The sequence below is a fragment of the Ictidomys tridecemlineatus genome, chromosome 6 (assembly GCF_052094955.1).
Source record: "Ictidomys tridecemlineatus isolate mIctTri1 chromosome 6, mIctTri1.hap1, whole genome shotgun sequence".
Classification (NCBI taxonomy): domain Eukaryota; kingdom Metazoa; phylum Chordata; class Mammalia; order Rodentia; family Sciuridae; genus Ictidomys; species Ictidomys tridecemlineatus.
This window is the reverse complement of record NC_135482.1, coordinates 102,651,834-102,657,426: the sequence shown is the minus strand read 5'-3', so window position 1 is coordinate 102,657,426 and position 5,593 is coordinate 102,651,834. Positions and strand designations below refer to the sequence as shown.

The following is a 5,593-nucleotide window of genomic DNA, read 5'->3' as shown; positions in this document are numbered from 1 at the left end:
ACAGCCGCAGCTTGAGATGACGGCACACCAACAGGCCCCTTACTGTACCTTCTGAGAAACCTGACCTAGATACACCATATAAAAAAGGACTGGAGAGTACAGAGGGCCATTCCAGAGACATGTATAAACACAGATTTGCAGGTGTGTGTCTTGCCGAGGAGGACATTATCTATATCCTGGGCTGAACTTCACTTCCCACCCTGGGCAGTGGAGAGTAGCCTGGTAGGTCTCCTGTAGACCCTCAGAAGTAGCACCTCTGTGGTAGCTAGCTCTGCCTGTCCGCCTGCACCACTGGGCCCTGTATAATGAATGAGACCACTGGCTCAAAGGGCTCTGGATCCTGACAGTGACAGCAACGCTCCAAAAGAAACTATTGCCTTTCTCTGACTGCTAGAGATGGTGAGCATTTTTTCATGTACTTGTTGATTGATTGTAAGTCCTCCTCTGAGAAGTGTCTGTTCGGGTCCTTGGCCCATTTGTTGATTGGGTTATTTGTTATCTCATTGTTTAATTTTTTGAGTTCTTTGTATACTCTGGATATTAGGGCTCTATCTGAAGTGTGAGGAGTAAAAATTCATTCCCATGATGTAGGCTCCCTATTTACCTCTCTTATTGTCTCTCTTGCTGAGAAAAAAACTTTTTAGTTTAAGTAAGTCCCATTTGTTGATTCTTGTTATTAACTCTTGTGCTATGGGCATCCTATTAAGGAATTTGGAGCCCGACCCCACAATATGTAGATTGGAGCCAACTTTTTCTTCTATGAGACGCAGAGTCTCTGATTTGATATCTAGCTCCTTGATCCACTTTGAGTTAACTTTTGTGCATGGCGAGAGAAAGGGATTCAGTTTCATTTTGTTGCATATGGATTTCCAGTTTTCCCAACACCATTTGTTGAAGATGCTATCCTTCCTCCATTGCTTGCTTTTAGCTCCTTTATCAAATATAAGGTAGTTGTACCTTTGTGGATTAGTCTCTGTGTCCTCTGTACTGTACCATTGGTCCACCCGCCTGTTTTGGTACCAGTACCATGCTGTTTTTGTTACTATTGCTCTGTAATATAGTTTGAACTCTGGTATCGCTATACCACCTGATTCACACTTCCTGCTTAGAATTGCTTTTCTATTCGGGGTCTTTTATTTTTCCATATGAATTTCATGATTGCTTTATCTATTTCTACAAGTAATGCCTTGGGATTTTGATTGGCATTGCATTAAACCTATAGAGAACTTTTGGTAATATCGCCATTTTGATGATGTTTGTTCTGCCTATCCATGAACAGGGTATATTTTTCCATCTTCTAAGATCTTATTCTATTTCTCTTTTTAGGGTTCTGTACTTTTCATTGTATAAATCTTTCACCTCTTTTGTTAGGTTGATTCCCAAGTATTTTATTTTTTTTGAGGATATCGTGAATGGAGTGTTTTTCCTCATTTCCGTTTCAGAAGTTTTGTCGCTGATATACAGAATGCCTTTGATTTATGCATGTTGATTTTATATCCTGCCACTTTGCTGAATTCATTTATTAGTTCTAGTAGTTTCTTTGTAGACCCTTTTGGGTCTTCTAGGTATAGAATCATGTCTTCTCCAAATAGTGATAATTGAAGTTCTTCTTTTCCTATTTTTATGCCTTTAATTTCTTTCATGTGTCTAATTGCTCTGGCCAGTGTTTCAAGAACTATATTGAATAGAAGTGGTGATAGAGGGCATCCCTGTCTTGTTCCAGATTTTAGAGGGAATGCCTTTAATTTTTCTCCATTCGATGCTAGCCTGAGGCTTAGCATAGATAGCTTTTACAATGTTGAGGTAAGTTCCCTAAGATACCATCTCACTCCAGTAAGATTGGCAGCCATTATGAAGTCAAACAACAACAAGTGATGGCAAGGATGTGGGGAAAAGGGTACTCTTGTACATTGCTGGTGGGACTGTAAACTGGTGCGAACAATTTGGAAAGCAGTATGGCGATTCCTGGGAAAGCTGGGAATGGAACCACCATTCGACCCAGCTATTGCCCTTCTTGGACTATTCCCTGAAGACCTTAAAAGAGTGTACTACAGGGATACTGCCACATCGATGTTCATAGCAGCACAATTCACAATTGCTAGACTGTGGAACCAACCCAGATGCCCTTCAATAGATGAATGGTTAAAAAAAAATGTGGCATTTATACACCATGGAGTATTACGCAGCACTAAAAAATGACAAAATCATGGAATTTGCAGGGAAATGGATGGCACTGGAACAGATTATGCTTAGTGAAGCTAGCCAATCCCTAAAAATCAAATACCATTATATCAAATGTCTTCTTTGATATAATGAGAGCAACTAAGAACAGAGCAGGGAGGAAGAGCAGGAAGAAAAGATTAACATTAAACAGATACATGAGGTGGGAGGGAAAGGGAGACAAAAGGGAAATTGCATGGTAATGGAGGGAGACCCTCATTGTTATACAAAATTACACATAAGAGGTTGTGAGGGGAATGGGGAAATAAACAAGGAGAGAAATGAATTACAGTGGGTGGGGTAGAGAGAGAAGATGGGAGGGGAGGGGAGGGGGGATAGTGGAGGATAGGAAAGGTAGCAGAATACAACAGTTACTAATAGGGCATTATGTAAAATTGTGGATATGTAACCGATGTGATTCTGCAATCTGTATTTGGGGTAAAATTGGGAGTTCATAACCAACTTGATTCTAATGTATGAAACATGATATGCAAAGAGCTTTGTAATGTTTTTAACAACCAATAAAAAATAAAAAAAATAAATAAAAAGAAAATGTGAAAAAAAAGAAACTATTGCCGCAGGAGTCTTGTCTCCAAATGAACAACCATATTCCATGTTGGCGAATGATAGTGGGCATGCTGCAAACATGAAAGGAAATTCAGAACATCCAACACTGAAGTACACAATATTGGGAGAGTGAGTACAGGAATACCATCCCTGGACACTAGTGTGTTCCATAGAGTGTGGTAGTACAGCATGCAAATGTGAGAATGCAGCCTTCTGGAGTGAGCAGGAGAAGGCATTAAGGGTATTTATTCATCCAGGGTCACTAACAATATCCATGTCATGACTCTCCTGTTATCTGAGCTCCTCGAGAAGTACCACATCATGTAGCAGGTCCTCAGTGATGGTCTAAAATCAATAACCAACCTGTAGCACCCTGGTAAGGATGCTAGCTATGGGAACTCTGTGGAACAAGAAAGACTTCACATTCCTTCCTGAAGTGTTCATGGAGGGTGGCATTTATTTCTACAATTTTGGATGGAAGGATTATGGTGTAGCATCTCTTACCATCTTGGATACAGTGAAAGTGATGACATCTTCCTTACAGAAAGGAAAAGTAGTCATTTGTTGTCATGCAGGGCTCAGCCACACAGGTGTTTTAATAGCATGTTATTTAATTTTTGCAACAAAAATGACTGCTGACCAAGCAATTATATTTGTGCTGGCCAAGTGACCTAATTCCATACAAACCAGAAGACAAGTGCTGTGTGTACAGGAAATTACTCAGTTTCTCACTCCTCTTCCATAGTATTTCTCTTGCTGTGATACCAAAGCACACACTGTCACATTAGTCCAGTACTTAATTCATCAGCATCATCTGATTCATGGTTATGAGTCATGACTTCTGAAGCACATGCTCCAAATTGTCCAACGGGTCTGCAAATTCTTTGCTGAAAACAGGCCAGTGGTGATGCAGGTCATGTTGAAAGGACCTGAACTCTCTGCTGAAATTGAAAAGACCATGTCTGAGATGATGACAATGTGGCTGGAAGAAGAGTTAATGAAGCACAAGACTGAGGCATCAGACCCATTTAACCCTACTGCAGTGGTGGCAGAGTTTGAGAAATGGGATGATTCTTTCCAATGAGCAAGAGTTTGACTCCCTTTGGAAGAGACAGGATGTCCAGTTACCCATCTGAAATGGTGATTCAGCTACAGTGACTCAGATTTAAAGAGGACCAAATCTCTCCTGGAGCAAGAGGAGACACCATGCCTGCCCAGGATATGCTGGGCCACAACCTTCAGCAGCAGAAGCCCATCAGATATTGTGGAGACTCACCATCTCCAGAACTAGAGTTCCAGAGGAGGCATTGTTTGGAAACACATTTTCTTTCTGGAGTCACTCTAACTGTGGAGGTTTCAAAAGACCCAAGGATGATGAACCATCACTATTTTGTAGGAGAGATATTCCAAAGGAAGTACAACGAAGTAGAACCTTCTCTGTGGGTATTTCACATTCATGCAATCCTTGGGAACCATTTACACCAACTTTGCAAATCTCCATAAAGATCTAAACTCTTATCAGCAGCAAGTGGCCCTCTGTCGTTATGAACCGCACAGTGGTTGGGGCCCAGGCTCTGTGGAGGAGGATGAGGATGTGCTGCAGCTCTCAGGTCTGTGGCTTCAGTCCAAGACACAGTTTTTGGTTGGACATGAAACCCAGAACAACAAAGGTCTGTCTGAAGCAGTGCCATGTGCTGACTTGTCATGTGAATTGACTGTTGAAGCAAGGAGTATACTGACAGTCAAAACCCTAGCAAATTTAACTAAATTTGTAGAAAAGGAGGAAGTGAAAAGGAAGGTAGAAATGTAGCAGAAAGAGCTAAATTTCCAAAATGGAGCATGGGAAAGAACATGTGGTGAGAGAGATCCTTTCATCCTGGGTCGTTTGATGTGGTCTTTGGTAAAGTAACTAAAGGAACATATAATCGTCAAAGAGGATGTGGACACATTGGTTGACAGAAACGCAGGTGCCACTGAAGCCCTGTTCTTATTAGAGAAGGGACAGCACCAGATTATTCTTTGAATGTTGCATTGCATAGTGAACCTGCAGAAATTCCCTTGAGGTGGAGAAAGCTTGCTTTGTTCACATCATTAAATCTTTCACTTAAGTTAATTTTGATTCTGACAAAGAACCAATAGTTTACAAAGTTCTAAGAAAATATTTAAGCACATTTTGGGAAGGGGAAAAAGTGGCAAAAGAGCCCCCACCCAGGCCTTTGTGAAGGTAAATTTCTCCTCACGATGGATATGTCAGGCCTAAATATCAAGATAACATTTCTGTTCATCTGTGAATAAGCTGAAGATTGTGGAGCTACTTTTTCTCATAGTACTTTATTTTGAATGCTGTTGGCTTGTGCTGAGAATGATCATTCTTGTTTTAAAATATCCTTGAACTATATCTTACTCTTGAAAAATTGCCATAAAGTTGGTGCCACTTTCTTTGATTTATTCAACTGAATTAATTTATTGTTTTAACATTGTCAGTATGTGTGTTTACCTTAATTCTTTTTGACATTTCAAAAAAAGTGATTCCAAAACAATTATTTCTTGATAGAACTTTTCCTAGAGGTTTTACCAAATAGATAATTTTAGTAGTAAAACCTTAATGTGTATGTCTCCCACTGGAAAGTCACAGAGGTTCTTAAACTGTTTTTTATAAATTTGTTACTAAGAAGTAAATTGATACATTTTTAAAGGAATTCTAAAGACATTGTTTGAAATTTCTTGGTTTTTGTTTTTATAAATGTTTCAGAGTTTCAAAATGTGTTATTTTTTCAAAAACATTTTGTTTTACTTTAGTGGATAG

The 5,593-nt window shown here is 39.7% G+C and overlaps 1 pseudogene; it reads left to right on the top strand.

Moving 5' to 3' along the window:
* Positions 1-2,866: 2,866 nt before the first annotated feature.
* LOC101969865 (protein tyrosine phosphatase domain-containing protein 1 pseudogene) lies at positions 2,867-5,593 on the top strand (annotated as a pseudogene).